Below are 22,961 nucleotides of genomic sequence, written 5' to 3' on the forward strand. Positions count from 1 at the left end.
AACCTCAGCTCTTCCAAGTAACCTGGCTAGACAGCCTGGAGATTTCACTCCTGAGCAATCTTTGCTGGCAAATAGGAACAGCCAGGGAGAAAACAAAGCTAAGATTTTAGAAAGCAAAACATTTTCTTATATGGAGAACACCTTCCAACCATTTTTCCTTGTCAGTATTAATGTTTGTAAATATATGTTTTACATTTAGAATATTGCTGTCATATTAAGATGATACATCTGTTTTAATTGTTGGAAAAGGTATTCAAGTCACTTAGAAAGCAATTGTTTTCCAAGAGAATTATTTTCCATACGTATTTTCCTGTTGTCTTGTTTCCTGCAACTCAATTGTGCCCTCTAGTGTTTCTCAGTATTGAATGAAAGCTATATTTGAGTTTTTATTTATTTATTTTTGCCAGTCCTGGGGCTTGAACTTGGCTTGAGTGCTGTCCTTGTGCTTTCTCAAGGCTAGAGCTCTACCACTTGAGCCATAGCACCATTTACAGCTTTTTTTCTGTGTATATGGTACCCAGGAATTGAACCCGGGTCTTCGTGCATGCTAGGCAAGCACTCTACCACTAAGTCAAACTCCTGGCCCACGTTTGAGTTTTAAGTAGTGTTATACTTAGAACTGAATTCTTGAAGTAAGTTAGGAAGCTGATAATGATTCCCTCATTATCATTTGTCACTCATTGTATTGGTCAGTATAAGTGTGGTTATGTTCTTGTAACAAACTGAACTTCCAGAACTCAGGGGCTTAGGAAAACTTTGGGCTGGGAGCCTAGTTTAAGTGGTAGAGTACTTGCCTAGTAAACATGACATCCTGAATTCAAGACCCAGTACTGCAAAAATAAACTAGTAAATTGGCTGAAGTCAATGTTTCTTTTTCACAGAAAAAATTCAGTGAGGCTTACTCCACAAGTAGCCTTTCCAGGCTTCCAGTATTCTGTGATACCTAAGCATTTCTAACCTACCAAGGCCACAATGAAGTATAAGAAGAGATGGTTCTTAACCTGCTATAGCCTGAAGTTGACCTTTTTCTCTTTCTCTCTATTGGTGACAGGGTCTTGTAATGTTTAGGCTGGTCTTGAACTTTTGGGCTCAAATGATTCATCCAATTAGGACTATAGTCCTGTGCCACCACATCTAGATTATGGTAGTGTGTGTGTGTGTGTGTGTGTGTGTGTGTGTGTGTGTGTGTACCCCAGTCCTGGGGCTTGAAACTCAGTGCCCTAGGAACAAAAAAGCTCAAGGACAGTGCTCTCTCACTTGAGCCACATTTCTACTTCTAGTTCTTTAGTGGCTAATTGGAGACAAAATGTCTCATAAGCCAGGTACTAGGTGGCTCAGGCCTGTAATCCTGCTACTCAGGAGATTGAGATCTGAGGATCATGGTTCAGAGCCAACCTGAGCACAAAAGTCTGTGAGACTCCTATCACCAATTAATCACCAGAAAACTGGAAGTGACACTGTTGCTCAAGTGGTAGAGCGCTAGCCTTAAACTCAGGGATAGCCCAGGCCCAGAGTTCAAGCCCCATAGACCTTACTGCTTATGCTAGTTTTGAATTGTGATCCTCAGATCTCAGCCTCTTGAGTAACTAGGATTATAGGGAGGCATGAGCCACCAGCACTCAGTTTATGGTAGTTTTTGTTTTGTTGGTAAAAGTCTGAAAGAATGATGAAAACATTAATTTTCTCACCCAGGTCAAGAAAAAAAAGACAAATATTACCCCAAATATAGACTCATTTACTCAGTCAGTACACAATTTTTTTTCCAGTCCTAAGGCTTGAACGCAGGGCCTGAGCACTGTCCTTGGGCTTTCTCAAGGCTAGCACTTTTCCACTTGAGCCATAGCACCACTTCTGGCTTTTTCTGTGTATGTGGTACCAAGGAATCGAACCCAGGGCTTCATACATCTAGGCAAGCACTCTACTACTAGACCACTCTCCTGGCCCCCTACCCGCCTTTCCCCCACAATTCTTTTGTTATTATTTTGGTGCTAGTTTTTTTTTTTTCTTGTCGATTATGGGGCTTGAACTCTGGGCCTGTATGCTGTTCCTGAGCTCTTCAGCTCAAGGCTAATGCCCTACCCCTCGAGTTGCAGCCCCACTTCCCGTTTTCTAGTGATTAATTGAAAATAATAGTCTCATGTCCTTTAGTACCCAGGCTGGCTTTAGACTGTGATCCTTAATCTCAGCCTCCTGAATAGGATTACAGGCATGAGCCACTGTGCCTGGCTTTGGTGATAAGTTTTGAACCTAGCACCTTAAATGTGCTAGGCATTTGTTCTACCAGCAAGCTATATACACCAGCCTATAATTCTAGTATTGATTTAGCATCTGATGGGAAAGGAGTTGAAGTTTGAAGCCAGAATGAATGGCTACAATGCCTGAAGTTAGACTTTCATAAGTGACCTTCTGAAAACCTGAATCTTCAATCACCTCCTTGAACTCTTCCTGAGATGGAAACTTCTGGATGCTCTCCACAGGGTACTGATAGGACTTCCAGCCTCCTGCAATGACCTCTCCCAGGACAGGGATGACCTGGAAACTGTAGAGATCATAAAGCCTGGATACCAGGGGATTGTTCACTTGGCTAAACTCCAAACAAAGAAAACCCCTGGCTTCAGGACCTGATCAGCTTCCTGGAGTGTCCAATCTATGTGTGTGACATTCTGGCGATGGTGTAAATGTCAAATTTGTCATCATCAGAGCGTAGCTCTCTAGCATCTCCTAGGATCCAGGCAAGTCCAGTTTTGTAGGTCCAAGGCTTTCCTCTTCTCAACCTTCAGCATCCTCCTGTTGATGTTTCAAACCATGACATGGGAACCACCCCAGGAATCCTCTTCATTTTTGTACTTTTTGGCAATTTCTTCCCAGGATAAATTTTGCTAGGCCCTTAATTGTCTCTTCAGCTTTCTCTGATAAGGAGCCGGACCTGTGCCTCCAGCCACATGAAGCAGTTGGGTTCCTGGTAGTGGGTGCATCCTCGAGAGCAGCAAATCCTTCCAAATGCGATGGATGCCAATGCTCATCATTTCATTCATCACATTATAATTCTTGGTCACATGTTCAAACACCTGATAGACTTTGCCCTCCTTCTCCTCCTCCAACACTGTCTCAAACCTAAAGTGCATTTCCATTGCTGGCTTCTCTTAAGACAAGGGCCGAACACCTTGCAGACCCCAGGGCCAAGAGTTCGGAAGCACCGCGCCCCCCCCCCTCCCGCCTCGCCCCAGCTGCTGGAGAGGCTCAGAGCACAGTTCAAGGAGCGCTTATGGTAGTTTTTATATATTGATACACATTGAGCATTCATCCACTTTAAGTGGCATTAAGAATATGCATATTATTGTGCAATCATCACCATTATCCATCTCCAACATTATTTTTTTTCTGAGCTCTAACTCTTTGGCTGGAGGTGTGGGTCTGTGGTAGAGTACTTGTTGGCATGAGCCAGGGGATGGGCTCCAGCTCCATCCCCACCCCATAGCCATTCTGTAATAAGTTTTGTTTCTCTTCCAGCCCCTAGCAATCTCCATTCTATTTTCTGTCTTTGTGAATGTGATTAGGTTACCTGCCTGAAATAAATAGAATTTTTTTTTTTTTTTGGTCAGTCGTTGGGCTTGAACTCAGCCTGGGTGCTGAGCTCTTCAGCTCGAGGTTAGTGCTCTACCACTTGAGCCACAGTGCTACTTCTGGTTTTCTGGCATTTAATTGGAGATAAGAGTCTCATGGATTTTAGTGCCCCAGCTGGCTTTGAACCTCAGTCCTCAGATCTCAGCCTCCTGAGTAGCTAGGATTACAGGCATGAGCCACTGGTGCCTGGCGATAGGATTTTTTCCCCCAGTATTTAGCCTTTGCTGTCTTATTTATTTCATTTAACAACATCAAAACTTTTTCATGCATGGTACTGGAAATATAAACACAACTACATAGACATAAAAACTTATGACTCTATAGACATAATGTTTTATTACATAGATTAATATGTATATATGACATACAAACCCTCAGCCTAATTTTAATTAGGTTCTAAAATCTAAGTGCCAGTGATTGTATATAGAGATTCCCTTGTTGAATACTTGTTTGTCATTTGAAATATGGTGTAAAAATCAATGTTAATAAATATTTAATAAAAAAACACACCTATTCATGCAGCACATACCAGAATTCCCTTCCTTTTGAAGATTGAATAATATTCCATGGTATCTATTCATAATGGCTTGTCTTTGACAATGTCATATTTTTTTAAAAAATAGTCAAGTGATAATGCATAGATTAAGTGCTTTGTATAAGTCTGTAACACATCTTGATGAGGGGGGCAGAAAGTTGTTCACCATGTAGTCATTGTATCCTTAGATTACAGCCTATATATATATATTTTTTTTTTTTTGCCAGTCCTGGGCTTGAACTCAGGGCCTGAGCATTGTCCTTGGACTTTCTCAAGGCTAGAGCTCTTCCACTTGAGCCTTAGTACCACTTTTGGCTTTTTTTTTTCTATGTATGTGATACCGAGGAATCGAACCTGGGTCCTCGTGCATGCTAGGCAAGCACTTTAACCACTAGGCCAAACTCCCGGCCAACAGCCTATATATCTTATACATCTTGCCATTCCTACCTTACACCTTGCAAAGCTCCACTAGACCTAGTGTTCTGAATAATATAGACTTCAATACCAGCATGCTCCTAAACTTGGCCTTTTCTACCTTGAATTTTTTGTTCCAGTTCTGGGGCTTGAATTCAGGGCCTGAGCACTGTCCCTGAGCTGTTTTTTGCTCAAGGCTAGTACTCTATTCACTTGAGCCACAGTGCCACTTTTGGTTTTTTCTGTTTTTGTGGTACTGAGGAATTGAATGCAGGGCTTCGTGCATGCTAGGCAAGCACTGTACTGCTAAGCCACATTACCAGACTCTACCTTGATTTTCAAGATTTTTAGAGTTGGAAGAACTTCACAGATTTTCCATGTGTCTGAAACTCCTTCTTATACTTTATTACTATAATCCTGTTGTTATTAGTATTATTCACCTTCACATAATAATGGCTTGTTTTATGTACTTGAGACACACAGTGCAAAATGGTGCTAGATTTCAAAACAGGAATCACAGGAGAAAAGCATGGTAGAAAATGTGAAAATTGACAATTTGAGTTTTGGATATGTTTGGTTTATGCCTGAGGGAAAGCAGGTGTTGCTAGGAAGACAGGTGGTGCTTGGTTTGAGTCTGAGCCAGAGTTCAGAGGGACCTCCAGGCTAGGGCAGAGATGACAATCAATAACAAGTAGGTGACAGCTAGAGCTAAGTCATCAAGAGAGAAGAGAAGGAGGAAAGAGTGTAGAAAAGGAAGGAAGAGGGAGAGGGACATGGGAGAGAGTAGGGGGAGAAGAATATGAATGCAGAGCATCCAGCCCAGTTGGGAGCTGAGTGCTAAAAGCCAGGGGACTTAGTCAGCCGGGAAGATGGGCTAAGGCAATGTTATTTCAGGGACAGATAACATAACCATTTTTTCTTCTGTCTTGTGAGTTTTGTTATTCTAGTCATCTCACATAAGTAGAATTACCCAATATTGATCTCTGTGTGTATGAATGTAGTGTACCTGTGTGTGTGTGTGTATATATATATATATATATATATATATATATGTATATATGTATACACATATTAGGGCTTGAACTTAGGGCCTGACTTTTTCACTAAGGCTGGCACTCTACCACTTGAGCTATGGCTCCACTTCTGGCTTTTTAGTGTTTAATTGGAGATAAGAGTCTCACTGTCTAGACTGGCAGAGGAGGAAAGGGAAGTTCTGTAGTAGGAGGAAGGGCAGTGGGCAGACTGGATGCCAGATGGTTTCTGCTTTTGTTTTTGTTTGCCAGTCCTGGGCTTCAGCTCAGGGCATGAGCACTGTCCTTGGGCTTTCTCAAAGTCAGAGCTCTACCACTTGAGCCATAGCACCACTTCTGGCTTTTTTTTTTTTTCTATGTATGTGGGACTGAGGAATCGAACTTGGGTCTTCGTGCATGCTAGGCAAGCACTCAACCGCTAGGCCAAACTCCCGGCCCCAAAATGAGTCAACTTTTCTTTTCCTTTTTTTTTTTTTTTTTTTTTTTTTTGCCAGTTGTGGGCTTGAGCTCAGGGCCTGAGCACTGTCCTTGGACTTTCTCAAGGTTAGAATTCTACCACTTGAGCCTCAGCACCATTTCTGGCTTTTTTCTATGCATGTGGTACCGAGGAATGGAACCCGGGTCTTCATGCATGCTAGGCAAGCACTCTACCACTAGGCCACACTCCTGGCCCCTACTTCTGGCTTTTTGTCTGTGTATGTGATACTGGGGAATCAAACCTGGGTCTTTGTGCATGCTAGGCAAGCACTCTACCACTAGGCTAACCTACTGGCCCCCCATTTTTGCTTTCTAACGGAAGCTCCAGGAACAGTCACCAGTGGTCATATGGATTTTAACTAAGAACACAGGCTTCGGGGCCAGCATTCCAGCTCTGTCATTTCTCAGCACTGATCTTTGAGGCCTCAGATTTTCATCTTCAAAATTGGGATTGTTTTCTTTTCCTACTCTTGTTGGACTGCAGTGAAGGTGACCTTGAGCTCCATTTTTTTTTTTTTAGAACAATAAAAGGCAGGCTACAAGGAAAACTAAGATGGGCTGGATGGCTAGACTACCTCTGTGGTGAATAGATAAGAAATTTACTTGCCTGCAAAGGAGTGCTGAGCCATGCACGGCCACTGGCTAACATTGAAAACCAGTTAGATGCAGTTAGATTTTTATGGCAGCAGGAGAAGCGAAGGCAAGCTATTAGACAGAGAGGAAGTAGGGCAGAAGACCATATGGCCAGCCAAGTTCAAGTGTTCCCAGGACTGGGACTAAGTGTGTGGACTGTAGTCCAGGGTGGAACTGGTAAAATAGGAGTCAGGAAGAACCCCAGCATCAATGAAGCTATGAGTGACGTGACAAGGGCAGGCTTAGCAGCTATGAGTTATGGCCAGGCAGAGAGAAACCAAATGCATTGTTCTGGGACCCTTAGTTCAGTTTATTCTATATAATTTTCCACACCCCCCGCTACCTGGGAATCATGTGCTTCTCCAGTGGTTCCTCAGGGACAATTCTTACAATCAGAGTAACTCCACTGTCATTTGTCTAGACCAGAGAGGAGGAGTGCTCAGGTGGTGGAAGAAGTAAATTCATTTGTAAAATTTCATTAGGTGAGAAAAGGTGTTTCATTGTTTACTATTTTCTTTTGGTTTAGAAACAAACCATTTGAAGGAATGAACTTGAATTTGGTAGTGAGAAGACTTATTTGGGTCTTGCAAAATAGTGTGTGTGTGTGTGTGTGTGTGTGTGTGTGTGTGTGTGTGTGTGTGTGTTGATACAAGGACCTTGCAGTATCAATTGCTAGGCTTTTCTGCTCATGGCTGGGACTCTACCTCTTGAACCATACAGGCTATTTGTTGGTTAATTATAAAAGAGTCCCAAGGATGTTTTTGCTCAGGTTGGCTTTGAACTCAGCTGTGTCTCCCCTCACTTCATGTATCTAGGAGTGCAGGTATGAGGCACTGACACCTGACTGATCCTGCAAAGTCTAGTCCTTCAAAATAGTGAGGTTTGGGCTAAGTCACTTGCCTTCTTGGGGGTCTCTGGGCTGGATCTTTTGCTAACATTCATTCTTTCTGGCTTGCAAAGGGATGGAATCAGCAATTTCTCCATAAAGTGCCAGAAAGGTTTTTATATGCCACCTTGTGTTCTAAGTGTATAGTGCTATCAGGAGGCTCAGGCAGGGGGAAGGGCAGCTTTTTATCCATATCTGGGAAAATTTTTTCCAAGGACATGAGGCCCTGTTCAGGGTAAGAGTACTCTATTGTTAGAATAAATTGAGGATGAATTAGATATGGCCCCATAGCCAGAATCTCATCATGACAACCAGCCTTATCTCATTGACACATATGAATAATTTATGGTGTGCTTAGCTTGTTGGAAAGAAAGTTGAGCATAGTAGCCAAAACTTGCTTGCAATCAGGCTACTTCAATTAGAGTTGGTCTTTCATTTTCAGGGATCTTGAAAATGACTCCATTTTCAGGTTCAGATCTAGCTTATGTTTCCCAGTATAGTTATAAAAGCACTCCAATGTCTGTGCTGCTTATTTAGCAGCACTACTTGTTCGCACAGAGAAGAGGTCAGAGGCACCCCTACAATGATCCACCATGGTTTCTTTTATCTCTCTAGGACTTTAAAAACTAGCAATGTAGGAGAGCCCGGTGTAGGATTCAGAAGGGTTTTCAGAAGAAAAGTGTCTGGAAATAGCCTTGAATTACGAATTACCTACCCTGCGCGTACAGGGTGTCAGCAACAATGGCTGTCACAAAACATGAACTAAAGTGATGACAGAACACAAGCCACAGGGAGTTGTTATTGTTTTGTACTTGTGTTCATTCTTAAACCCTTCAGGATATGGAGGCAAGGTCTCTCCTGGAACTTTACATACCCATTCCCTGGCTTAAATCCTTACTTTTATGTTTTTCTAGGACTTCAGACTAAAATTTCACCTTCCAAAAGATTAGTTTTAAAATTTGCCTGGAATAGCTAGTTGTGTGCTTGGCTCAAGTGGTAGAGCACTTGCCTAGCCAGTATGAGGCTTTGAGTCCCCAAACCACCAAAACAAATACATGGTGACAAACAAACAAAGCTGCTTAGAAGAGCATTGGTTCTTTTATATTTATAGGAAATTATTTAATCCAAGGTATCTAAGCATCTGTGTATCTATGCATCTATGTATGTGTGTATATGTGTGTATGTATCTAACTATGTATGTATCTCTACCTATCTATCTATTATCTATCTATCTATCTATCTATCTATCTATCTATCTATCTATCTATCTATCTATCTATCTATCTTCTAATCATTTTGTGGAGCTGGGCTTGAATCCAGGGCCTCACAAATACTGGCTAGGTACTCTACCACTGATTACATTGCCAGCCCCTGTTTATAGATTACATTCATGGATTAAAATATGGATTAAGGGGCTGGGAGTTTGGCCTAGTGGTTAAAGTGCTTGCCTAGCATGCATGAAGACCCAGGTTCAATTCTTCAGCACTACATACATAGAAAAAAGCCGGAAGTGGTGCTGAGGCTCAAGTGGTAGAGCTCTAGCCTTGAGAAAGTCCAAGGACAGTGCTCAGGCCCTGAGCTCAAGCCCAGGACTGGCAAAAAAAATATGAATTAAAAACTTATGGATGGGCTGGGAATGTGTCTTAGTGGTAGAGTGCTTGCCTAGCATGCATGAAACCCTGGGTACAATACCACATACACAGAAAAAGCCAAAAGTGGTGCTGTGGCTTAAGTAGTAGTGCACTAGCCTTGAGAAAAACCCAAGGACAGTGCCTAGAACCTGAGTTCAAGCTCTAGGACTGACAAATAAATAAATAAAATTGTAGTGCCATATATAGATATCTAGTATCATATATTTGTACAGATATCAAATATATACATGGGTACATATGTATATACTTATATTAAACTACCAAAACATATTATAATAGTGTGAACACTTTAAACTTTCTGCATTCTTTTCCTCTTTAGGTGGTCCTTGGGCTTTAAGATTGCAAGGCAGATGCTCTATCACTTGAATTATGTCCCTGGCACCTTTTGCTTTATATGGTTTTTGAATAGGGTCATGAAATTGTGCCTTAACTAGCCTGGACCATGAGCTTCCTGCTTATGTTTCCCAAATAGCTAGAATAACAGATCAGATACACCATGCCCAGCTTTGTATTGGTTGAGATGGAAGTCTCATCAGCTTTTTGCCTACATAACCCTCAAATCACACTTTTCCTGCTTTCTACTTCTTAAGTAGGTGGGGTTACAGAAAGAAGCCACAGTGGGTGCTTAGTTTCTACTTGTGTTCATGAATGTCTACCACATTTGAAGCCTATCACAAAAGACTAGCAAAGTCTGGCAATATGACTCACACTTATAATCCTTACTACTTAGGAAGCAGAGATCAGGATGATCGTAGTTTAAGCTTGGACAGACATTTGAAATCCTATATGAAAAAATTAAAGTAAAGGGACTGGCAATATGGCTCAAGTGCTTGCCTAGCAAGCTTGAGGCCTTGAGTTCAAATCTCATTTGTATTTCCATGCCATTTCAAAACAAAAGCATTTCTCCTATCTCCTGTGTTTTAGGCCCTACCCCTATGTATCTTCACGTTTATAAATCAATGGTAATTTCTCTTCTCTATTTCCAATGTGCCTTCTAGCACATAATGCTTTCCTTTTGGAGGTACCGAGTTTGAATTTAGAGTCTTGAACTTACTCAGCTTGCTTGCCTGGCTAGATTATATCATTTGAGCCATACTTCCAAGTCCCACATTTTTCTGATTAAAGTCTCAATGACTTTAAGTCTGGACTAGCTTTGAATTGAGGTTTGCTAAATCTCAACTTTTTGCATGGTTGTGATTACACATGTGAGCCATAGCACCCAGCTTGGTTTGATTGATTTCTTTTTTTTTTTTTCTTTTGCCTGTTCTGGGGGTTAAACGCAGGGCCTGAGCACTACCCTTGGGTTTTCTCAAGGCTAGACCTCTACCACTTGAACTATATCACCACTTCTGGCTTTTTCTATTTATGTGGTACAGAGGAATTGAACCCGTGTCTTTGTGCATGCTAGGCAAGCACTATTCCACTAGGCCAAACTCCCGGCTCTTAATTTGACATTTTTAAGGAGTAAAGTTGATCTAATTTTCACCTCTTATTATTGGTTTACTTAGTTCCCTGTCTGCCTGAGTTCTGTATCTCCATCCCCATATCTCATGATGATTCCCCAACTACCTTTCTACTAGAAAGGCCTCCAGCCCACACATACTCTGGGACTGCTCTTGCTAAAATTACCAGTGCTAAATCTAATGTACTTTTTTTTTGGCTCCTCTTATGTAACATCTTTGGGAGGCATTTAATATCACTGCCTCTTTTGCCAAATTTTAATCTCTTTGTTTAGCTTCTGTGACATTATTTGTTTCCTTCCTCTTTAGAAATGACTTCTCAGGAAACATCTAGCACCTGTCAGCATGCATGCACGCACTTGCGCAAATGCGTCTGTGTGCACATGCATGCACGCACACACTTGCGCATGTGCATGTCTGTGTCATTGTGCTTATCACTCTGTGAGTCCCTATGGAAGGACTTATCAGAGACTTCCACACTTGTGAATGGATCTTTTCATATAATCCTCATAATAGCCTTCTGAGATCAGGCCTTTGCATCCTTATGGGTCCTAGCATCCCAAGGGTCAGAAGACTAAATACCCTGCCCAGGTCACACAGCTGATGACCTGCTGTGTTGCAGAGATGCTGTGTTCAGAGTGCTGCCCCTACTCTGATGTGATATTGCCTCTTCTTTAACTTTGGAGCTGAGCCTCCCTGAAGTTACTATTATATCTCCATTTTTTTTCCTAGAGAAAAGTCTTGACCTGGAGACCAAGTGATTCTATTAATGTATTTTTTTTTTGTTTGTTTTGGTTTTTTGCCAGTCTTGGGCTTAAGCTCAGGGCCTGAGCACTGTCCTTGGACTTTCTCAAGGCTAGAGCTCTACCACTTGAGCCTCAGCACCACTTCTGGCTTTTTTCTATGTATGTGGTACCGAGGAATCGAACCCGGGTCTTCATGCATGCTAGGCAAGCACTTTAACCACTAGGCCAAACTCCCGGTCTATTAATGTATTTTTTAAAAGAATTTATTAATGTTGATTTTTACATCATATTTTAAATGACAAGTTTAACAAATAAGTGTTCAAGGAGGGAATCTCTATTTACAATCACTGGGACTTAGTATTTAGAACTTTATTAATGTATTTTTAACACTGGGTCTTGTTAAGTCACCCGGTTGACCTCAAACTTTTGATCCTCCTATCTCAGCCTCCTGAGTGCTGGGGTGGCAGGTGTGTACTACCACCTTGTCTCAATCTTTTTTGTTTGTTTTTGGTCAGTCTTAGGGTTTGAACTCAGGGCCTCGGTGCTGTCCCTGAGCTTTTTCATTCAAGACTAGTGCCCTATCACTTTGAGTCACAGTTCTATTTTTGATTTTCTGATGGTTGATTGGAGATAAGAGGCTCATGGAATTTCTTGCCCAGACTGGCTTTTAACCACAATCCTCAGATCTCAGCCTCCTCAGTGGCTAGGATTACAGGTATGAGCCACTGGTGTTCAGCTCAATGAATTTTATTTTGATAGTAATGGGGTTTGGAACTCAGAGCCTTATACCAGTCCTGGGGCTTGACCTCAGGGGCTGAGCATTGTCCTTGGGCTTTCTCAAGGCTAGAGTTCTACCACTGGAGCCATAGCACCACTTCTGTTTTTTTTTCTATGTACGTGGCATTGAGGAATTGAACCTGGGTCTTCGTGCATGCTAGGCAAGCACTGTCCCACTAGGCCAAACAACAGGCCCTTTAGTTAGAGTTTTACACATTTTGCCCATGCTGGCCTCAGACCACTGTCCTTCTATGACTGGGATCATAGGCATTTCTCTCCACAGTCAACATGTTCCTTGAGATGAAGTTAGCTCAAGTTAACCATGGACCTCAGTCTTCTTGTAATTTCTAAAGGAGCTGGATCTGCAGGCATTAGCCATCTCACTTGGCTCAATGAATGTTGTAATGAGGATACTCGGGAAGTTATTGTATGCATGGTAGTCCCAAACTGACTTCCCAGTAGTCCTCTTATGGTCCTATAGGATGGAAACTTGCATGCAGCTAGGATTGCAGGTATGAACCACGACACCTAACTTCTTAGAAAGTTTTCAGCATTTAGACAGCTTCAGCTCCACTCTGTAATCTACTCTAAGCTTCCTAGGTAGCTAGGATTACTGTGCAGGCATGAGCCACCAGTACCCTGCTTAAACTGGGCTTTTATTTTTGGTGTAGAGGGGAATTGAACTCAGGGCCTTATGCTTGCTATGCAGGTGCTCTACCACTTGAGCTATGGCTCCAGCTCCCAAATTCTTTATATGATCCATAATGCTGGGCACTGCTCACTTCCCGCCCAAGTCTGCAGCAGCTTCCTTCTTTATCATTCTCACCATTTCTTGGATGGCAAGTTGCTGCCGCTTCGACGCATTTCTCAGAAGACAGAGACCCCAGATACGTTTTGATAATCAAAACTCCATTACAAACCCTAAGTCTACTTAACCCAGGGGATGTGCTGTTTCCTGCTATGTCTCAATGGGTGTGAAGGAGCTATTTGTACCTGGAGACTTCACTGAAGATACTTGGAATGCCTACCGTTTCCTCTCTACTCACAAGTGGTATTTAGGAAAACTCTTCACCAGAAAACTTCCTGGTTATATTAGTAGCCACTTCCTAACAGTTCATGGGATCCAAACCAAAGTTACCAGGGAATGCTTCCTTGTCACTTTTCTTTCTTCTTCATCTCTCCTTCCCTCCCTTCCTCCCTCCCTCCCTCCCTCCTTTTCCTCTTCTGGCTCTCTGGCATTCTGGCTCTCTCTCTCTGTCTGTCTCTGTCTCTGTTTCAGTCTCTATCTCTGTCTCTCTCTGTGTCTGTCTGTCTGTCTGCCAGTCCTAGGGTTTGAACTCAGGGCCTAGGCACTATCCTTGAGCACTTTTACTCAGGGCCAACACTTGACCACTTGAGCCACAGCTCCACTTCCAGTTTTTTCTGTGTAGGTGGTACTGAGGAGTCAAACCCAGGGCTTCTTGCAGCCTAGGCAAGCACTCTACCACTAGGCCACACTACTGTCCCCCCTCTCTCTTCCTTTTTCTCTCTCTCTCTTTCTTTCTAGCACTTTTGGACAAAAGTTATCCTTTGTGCAACTTAACATTACTTTAACTATGAAGTTGGGTCAATAGGAACAAAATGTGTATACAAGATTGGTGTACTTGAGGCTTGAGGGATATTTAACTTATTTGTAATAGTATATAAATGTAGATTGTGTTAACATTTTGGTCCCATTATTAATATGGGGTAAAGTATGGTTTAATGCATTAAGCAGTGGAGTGACCATAAGGCAGGCAGCCCTGTTCATCCTGGGATCCTGGGATAGATATGAGCAGCAGCTTGTCATAACTTGGAGCATTATCCCTTTATGTTAAGATAGGATGGGTGAAATGTTGTGCTTCTTATTTTCAATAATCTGAGATGATTTATTAAAGAGGAAACACCTTTTTGTTTGGCTGAAAGCAACAATTTAGCAAACAACCACATGACGGTTTTTTTGGTGCCCGGGCAGAGGAAAATTTTAATGACTGTAAAATGACTCTGTTTTATGGTTTTAAGAAATTATAAATGGCAGGGTGCTGATGGCTCATGCCAGAATCCTAGCTACTCAGTAGCCTAAGATCTGAGGATCAAAATTCCAAGCCAGGCAGAAAAGTCCCAGTGAGATTCTTATTTCCAACTAACCACTCAAAACCTGGAAGTGGAGCTGTGACTCAGAGTGGCAGAGTGTTATCCTTGAGCAAAATTGTTCAGGGACAGCACCCAAGCCTTGAGTTTAAGCCCTACAACCAACTAAAAAATAGTTATAAATGAACTAAACTGGAAATGAAAAAAATAGTATTAAAGATTATTTTCTACTGGATGTGGTACCATACATTTAACACTAGAATTTGGGAGGTAGAAGCAGAAAGATAATATAGTTAAGGTCAGCTTGAACTAGTGAGACCCTGTATATAAAAAAGATTATTTCTCAATAAAAGGGCATATGAACAAGGATTTTAAAGAACTTAGACATTAGTCTTGATGATAATGATATATATATATACATATACATACATAATTATGGAATATATCAAAAGATGCATAAGAATAGAAATGAATGCCAATAATGTACCTACCTAATTGCCCACTAGCTTTTATAAAAAAAAATCAATGAACTTTACAAGAAAAGAAAAAAATGCTTCAAAATTAGATTTTCTTTTTTGCCAGTCCTGGGGCTTGAACTCAGGGCCTGGGCACTGTCCTTGGGCTCTTTCAAGGCTAGAACTCTACTATTTAAGCCACAGCACCACTTCTAGCTTTTTCTGTGTACGTGGTACCGAGATTCGATCCTGGGTGTTCATGCATGCTAGGCAAGCACTCTACCACTAGGCCAAACTCCTGGCCTCAAAATTAGATTTTATGATATAATAATAATATTATATAATGAACCTGTTGAAAATGCAGGTATTTGCTGATAATTTCTCCTGAAAACAAAGGAGAGAGGAATAATTTTTTGTGGGGGGCTTAGTCAACCTAATTTAAATAGGTCTCATCTCAACAAAGCTATTGTATGCAGATATTTCCAGGAGAAGTGATTTTCTTGACCAGTTTTTGAAGCTAAAATTAGTTTGTTGAACTTCATTGTGGCTCTGTCAGATTGCATGCACTCCTTTACTCCCAGATCTCATTTTTTTTTTTGGTAAAAGCAAGAAATCTGGCGTTTGTTTTATTAGAGATTTTCTGGTTTTTAATTGTGACTCCATTTTTATTCAGTCCTTTGGTACTTGAGAGGCTGAGGCATGAAGATCACTTGAACCTGGGCTTTTGAGGGCAACCTGGAAAATCTCTATCTCTTGAGAAAACAGTATGTATGTTTCCACCAGAGGAAATGTTTCTAATCCCAGAGGGGCTAGAAGAAGAGGAGGTTGCTCTGAGTTCTGATGGAATAGAAGGAAAGTCAGATCCACCATGTCTTGGCCTGCTCTCCCGTCCAATTTCTAACCTAAGACTATCTCTCAATTACACACGTCTGTAACTTTTATACTCTGAAGAATTGTTTTTCTGGTTTCCTACTAGTGACATGCCGTCGATGTGTTTCTTGATGAAGTTTGTATTTAATACACAAGCTCTGTGTGTGTTATTTCTTGTTTGTTTTTTTAATGCTCTTATCTTTCACGCTGACCCTGAGTACAGCCCCTCGCATGGGAACCATTGTAGCCTGTTGTTCTTCCATTTTTGACATTTTAGGCTTTTCAAAAATTATTTCTTAATTTATAGTCCAAATAACAAAATTCATCTAACGTGGACAAAGATAATTAGCTTTATGATTATATTTTCGCTGCTTTCCTTTACATTTTGTATGAAGTTCTTTCTTAGGCCATAGGCAAGCAAGCACTGAATGAAGCTGGCATTAGATGTAGAGTGCATTGTAGATTTTTAGGCAGGTAGGTAGTTTAGTGAACTCTATTTCTGGGTCTGTTTCTCTGGAAGCTGTATATAAAGTCTGCTACAGAAGGGGTGTGGCAATCCCAGCCATACAATAAAGGCTGCAGAATCTGACATTGTTCAGTTTGATTCCTTGGATTCTTGGAATTATTGTTAAAAATCTGGGTTTTGGATGCCACTTAAAAATGTAATATCATTTTAAAATGACACTCACCCTGAAAACCCAATATGAATTGAGCCGCCTCATTGGAAAATTCTCTTCAGTTTCCTGTCCTTCACCTTTTGTCAAGGTCCCTCGATTTCACATTCATGATGAAAATGTATCCTTAGCAACCAAGAGCCTCGGCTGGCTGCATGAAAGAGGACCCTAGCCCACCCTCACGTGAACAGATTCAGCTGATTGACTCAGAGTCTGCTGTTCCTTCCCAGAAATAATAAGCACACAGATGGCATTAGGGAAAAAGCGGGATATGCTTGAGGCTACAGGCTTGGTGGTCTCCCCTTCCCCCTTCTTACCTTTCAGCACCATCTCTTTCAACTAGGCTGCTCAAAAAAAGGAAATCTGGCACTTCATTATAGTTCTAGGGAAAATGAAGACCAAGTCACAATACTCCTAGAATAGTTAAAAAAGAAAACCCATCTCAGTGACAATGAGGATATTGAATTCTGCCTAAAGGCAATATGTATGATCTTACAAATTGCTATGATGGACAAAAGAATAATAATATAAATGATATAATAATAAGATAAAAACTAAAAAACAATAAGATAAATAATGATAATAAGATAAAAGAATGATTAGCCTCTTAAGTGATGATATTTTGGTATGGTTGAAGATGTTTTCTTCCACTCAAGACAATTCCACAGATTAGTTACCTGTGATTAAAAATAGGAGAGTAGGGTGTGGTGGTTCATGCCTGTAATCCTAGGTACTCAGAAGGCTGAGATCTGAGGATTGTGGTTCAAAGCCAGCCAGGCAATGAAGACTGTGAGACTCTTATTTCCAATTAACCACTAGAAAACCAGAAGTGGTGCTGTGGCTCAAGGGGTAGGATGGTAGCCTTGAGCTGAAGAGTTCAGGAACAGTGCCCAGGCTCAGAATCCAAGCCCTATAACTGACAAAAACAAACAAACAAACAGACATAGGAGAGGAAGATTAATAATAAAACAAAAAGCCTTTTTTTTTTGCTACTATTTTGTTTTTGTTTGTTTGTCTTGTCTTTTGACAGCTCCCAGCTTTGAACACAGCACCTTGCTTGTGGCTCATTTTGTTTTGAGAACCCCTCCCACAAAGTTCTGCCAGAGTTATTTCTTCTGCTCTTTAAAACTATAGAAACTGTTTTTAGAATTGGTCGTTTATGTTTATATTAGGGACCACTGCAATGAGAAGTTTGAGAATTTTTTCACCTTTTACTGACTAACTGAGGATTAAATAACATTTGTAATTCAGGCTCTACTTTGTGTTTTTCTTTCTTTTTTTTTTTCTTTTTTTGTGGGGAAGGGGCATGCCTGGAGTTTGAACTCTGGATCTTAAGCTTGTTAAGCAGGCATTCACACTACCACTGCATCATAACCCTAGTCCTTACACTTTGTATTTCTAACCATTTATTTGTTATTTGCTTTTTTTAGGCATTCTGTCTCTCTTCTTCTGATTCTTTCCTCCTTTTCTCTTTTCTTTTTTTCTTTTTCTTTGTGTTGGGATTTAACTCAGGACCTCACGCATGCTAAGTAAATGCTCTATCATTAAGTTACCCCTTATTCTATGTTTCATTGTACATGTATAATTATTGTGCAGAACGTGATATTTTGATATGCATGTGCATTGTATAATGTGCAGGGAGGATAATCTTTTACTATATTCTCAGTTAGTGCAGCCATTTTGCAAAGCAGTCTGCTGAGTGTAAGTCTGTCAGGAGGTCTGCCTGCACTTTCATGAGAGCCCTCCTCACAATAGTGAGACGTCAGTCACCTCCCACTTCTTAGGGAGTAGGAAGCCATTCTGAATGAAGTTGCCCCAGCTCTCTTATTTCACAGAAATGAAAAAGAGAGTAGAGTACAGGATGTGCAAAGAAGTTTACTGGATTTTCTTCTCCTGTTGAACTCGGGTTTTTTTGAATGGTATAAATCACAGAAATGTGTTATTGTTACTTTGAATGACTTTTGAAAAGCTATAATGTAGAGACAGCTCATATTTGGTGGTGAAAATATGCTCTGTCCTTGATACCAAGCATAATCAATGCTAAGATTATCCTTTCAAGGAAAATAATTCATAACTTTTCTCATTATTAAACTCATTTTGTGAGCTTCCACTTTATGAAAACTCACAGTAACTGTGTACACTTTAAGCATTGTGGAATTAAACATTGACAATTGTCTAAAAGACCCACATGTACCCAGAGAGTGGGCGATGGTCTTGCTACAGTAAAGTTTCTTGCATATACTGGGTATGATTTTTAACTTCAGGCACCACTCTGAGTTTCTTATTAATGAGTTGCTCTTAAGGTACTAACATAAGTTCTATTATTTTTGTCTGGAAAAAAATGAATTTATTGTAATATTACTCAAGTGAAAGGTTGTTACAAGTTCCTTTTATGATCTTTCTCAATGAGCCCACTATCTCTTTTTATGTGGGTGGAATTCAGCCCTAAGAGTTAGAACTTAAAGCCCAGAAGTTTGGCTCTGAGGTGAGGTCTATCATCCAGTAAAGATCCCTTGATCTTGATTCTACACGATCAGTACATAGGATGAGATCCCCCCCCCGCCCTGCCCTGCCTTACATCAAGAGATCAAGGGTCCAAGAAAACATATAGCATTAAAAGGAAAAGAAAACCCTGCACCACTTGGCATCTGTGTTTCATGCCTATAATCCTAGTGACTTAGGAGACTGAGATATGAGGACTGCAGTTACAAGCCAGCCCCAGCAGAATTAAACTCCAGAAAACTGGAAGTGACATTGTGACTCAAAGTGGTAGAGCTCTAGCCTTGAGCAGAAAAAGCTCAGGGCAGTGCCCACATCCTGAGTTCAAGCCCCACAACTGACAAAAGGAAGGAAGGAAGGAAGGAAGGAAGGAAGGAAGGAAGGAAGGAAGGAAGGAAGGAAGGAAGGAAAGAAGGGAGGGAGGGAGGGAGGGAGGGAGGGAGAGAGGGAAGGGGAGAGGAGGGAGGGAGGGGAGGGAGGGAGGGAGGGAGGAAGGGAGGAAGGGAAAGAGAAAGAGAAAGAGAGAAAGAAAAGGAACAAACCACATATATTGCTAAGTTCAAGATCTGAATTCTATGAACCCGGTAAAAGTATCTGATTTTCCTTCTTTCCTAATTATATTTAGAGATAATCGAATGCTTCTTTGTTACTAACTTTGGTATGTCCACACTGGTCAAATAAGTATCTTTTCCCATTTTACCTTTATGTTCTCTTTTCTGCTTCATGAAGGTTTCTGGAAATAGTGCAGTGAAAATTGCTACATTTCACTTGCCTTCTTTTTACATAGATGGCAACTAGAAAAGAATCACCGATGTGGTTTAAATAATGGAGATATTTATTTAAAGTGAAAGATGTAATTGAAGTTTCTGCTCAACAATATTAATTGTCTCTGGTCCCAGGTAGCTTTATAATAAATGAGCCAATTTTCTAGATGGATTGTAATATGTGAACCAGAGGATTTCTTGTGGGAAACTAGAAGTCATTTCAGGACTTCATACCTTGGTTCTGGATGCTTTGAAGTAGAACTGTCAAGTCTGAAAGGCTGACAGCTGAGATTTTGGTAGCAAGAAAAAGTGCTTCAAAATTGCCACTAGGTGGTGATGCTACACCGTGAGTGCTAGAGGATGCACCCTGTCCCACACTTCTGGTTAATCTACAGTCAGTGATCATTTTCCCGGGAACTGGTAGATTGGCCTAATCAGAGATGGTTGTTATACACTATGTATCTGTTAAGATTTTGTTGATGGTTATAATACGTTAAGCCCACAAACTATTGTTGTTTTTCTAAAGACTATGAGCTTTTTTTTGTTAATGGGAAAAAACTGTACAGATGAAATATAATTTTCGACCAGTCTATTGGCAAAATGTTGTTCTTAGCCTTAACCTGGGTTTTTCATTGGGTAGTTGAAATGTTTCTAAAACTGAAGATATAGAGCAGCTTAATGGAAAAGGGAAGAGCTGGTGAGGGGCAGAGGGCGTTGTCAGGTGACCCTATCTCCATCCTGTCTCTAAGGATGAAGCTGCAAGTGGCTGGCGAGTTTCTCAGCTGCAACACTAGAAATATGAACTGGAGACCTTTAGGGTCTCTTCTCACAGTGTGTGATTATCTGATTTTTAAGCCATTGCAAAATGATGAAGTGTAAGAGACCATGAGAGGCATTTAATTTGATTTTAATTTTTAAATTTTGTAGATTGATAGGTATGTGAATAATGCTTTGTTTGGTGTCAGAAGACATTTTATTTTCTTTTTGTTTATTTTTTTTTAATTACAGAAGCGATTTTTTTTTTGCTAGTCCTGGGACTTGAACTCAGGGCCTGGGCACTGTCCTTGGACTTTCTCAAGGTTCTATCACTTAAGCCACAACACCACTTCTGACTTTTTCTGTGCATGTGGTGCCAAGGAATCGAACCCAGGGCTTTGTGTGTGTTAGGCAAGCACTCTTACCACTAGGCCACACTCCTGGCCCTACAGACATGGTTTTTCAGTCTTAGAATTTTAAGATACAGAATGAAAATGTAAGATTTTAGTTAATGAGAAAATGCTGGGAGCCAGGGTGGCTCTGCCTATAAACCTAGCAAAACTCAGAAGGCTAAGGCAAGTGGATCCTAAGTTTCAGACTGGGCTACTTCACAAACTGACAAACACATGTTTGGTGAGATGTAGCACAGTGCTAAAGCACTATGTGAAGCCTGGGGTATAATCCCCAGACTAGAAAATGAGAGAGAGATGGAGAGTCAGAGAACTAGGGAATGGAGAGGGAGGGAAGAGGAGGGAAGAGCAGTTGAGAGGAGAGAGGGGAGAGAAGAAGGAGGGCCACAGAAACTGAGAGAGAAGAGAAAATGAAATTATCTTTTGACATTTCAGTGCTTTATCTTTGCTCAAAATGTTTTGAAGCCACCATTCTTTTCTTTTCTTTTCTTTTTTTTTGGCCAGTCCTGGGGCTTGAACTCAGGGCTTGAGCACTGTCCTTGGACTTTCTCAAGGCTAGAGCTCTATCAATTGAGCCACAGCACCACTTCCAGCTTTTTCTATGTATGTGGTAGTGAGGAATCAAACTGAGGTCATCATGCACGGTTGGCAAGCACTCTATTACTAGGCCAAACTCCCAGCCCTAGAAGCTACTGTTCTTAATTGATCACAGATAGCTCTCAGAAGAAATAGGAATGACCAATAAAGTCAGATGCAGAAAGCCAAGTAGTAATATCTCCTTTCATATGTGGAAAGTAGAATTAAAAACAACTATGAATTAGAAGAATTTAGAGAGACTCCTCTGTACTCTGTAAGTGTAAAGAGACTAGCCAACCAAAGCATCACATATGCATGTGTGAAAATGTCAAAGTAAAGCCCATTAATATGTAAAATTAATATGTATTATAATTATAATAAAAAGCACTAGCTTTCTGTTTGAAACATGTAGAGGCACATTAGTATTTATTAAATAAGTAAAAATTTCTTCTGGGGAGATGATTTATTTTGTACTTTATGTAGATGACATTTATTTGAATTGACTTACATCACTAATTTTTTTTTCTGTTCCTGAGGCTTGAACTCAGGATCTGGGTGCTGTTCCTGAGTTCTTTTGCTCAAGACTATTGCTCTACCACTAAGTCGCAGTGTCACTTCTGGATTTTTTTCTGAGTGGTTTATTGGAGGTTCAGAGTCTCATGGACTTTCTTGCCTGGATTGGCTTTGAACCACAGTCCTCAGATCTCAGCTTCCCGAGTGGCTAGGTAGAAATGTCTCTATGTGGTAGTTTATAAAGAAAAAAAAACAAATGCTGGATTAGATTGTATGCACACGTTTATAGGAAAATAATCCTAGTAACACACAGAAAAAAGTACTGTGTTTCTCTGTTACATGTAGTTTTTTTGAGAAATCTGGAAATGTAAATGTTTTTACACCCAGATCATAGTCATTATAGATATGTTAGAAAAATAAAGGCTGAGCTAATATTTTTCCTTTTAGTTTTCAAGCTTTAGAAACAATTTTAGTTTAAAAAGCCTCTTTGAATATGAGTTGACTTTGCCTTCTTTGTGAGACTTCTATTTCTTTTCCTGTTACTCATGGAGAAAATAATTTCTTTAGAAGAAACTTCCTACCTACCTCCAAATTGAAATTTTAAAAAGCAACATTTAGCATTGGCAATATAAGCCATTTCAGGCACATGACAACTTTTGCTTATATAAAAAATAAATACATTGAAATCCCTCATTCATGCTGTGGACAACACAATGGAGAAATATTCCTAGAACCAGTGATTCACAGTTATTTTTGTTAGGATAAAAAATTATATCTTGAGAACAGCAGTTCAATGATAAAATGCCTCCTGGGATGACACAAGCTAGCCTCTTAACTGAATAGAGGAGGAAAAATGTTTTTTAAACAAGGACAGTTTTGATGTAATTGAAATATTGCATTTACAAAGTCCTACTCATTGTTGATGAGTAATTTGATTTTAATGATGGTTCTTTGTTTGAGATACATATATCTTGACAACAACCTTCCCCTTTCTTTCTTCAAACAGAATATTTGAAGTGTTATACTCCTTTATTTCATTATTTTTTTCATGCAGGATCTTGCTAAGTTACCTTGGGTGGCCCTAAACTCACGATCTTCTT

The 22,961-nt window shown here is 40.5% G+C and overlaps 1 pseudogene; it reads right to left on the minus strand.

Moving 5' to 3' along the window:
- Window positions 1–2,310: 2,310 nt before the first annotated feature.
- On the minus strand, window positions 2,311–20,012 carry LOC150049868 (2-methoxy-6-polyprenyl-1,4-benzoquinol methylase, mitochondrial pseudogene; annotated as a pseudogene).
- Between the last annotated feature and the right edge of the window lie 2,949 nt (window positions 20,013–22,961).

This window comes from Megascapheus bottae, chromosome 19 (genome assembly GCF_031878675.1).
Source record: "Megascapheus bottae isolate mThoBot1 chromosome 19, mThoBot2.hap1, whole genome shotgun sequence".
NCBI lineage: Eukaryota > Metazoa > Chordata > Mammalia > Rodentia > Geomyidae > Megascapheus > Megascapheus bottae.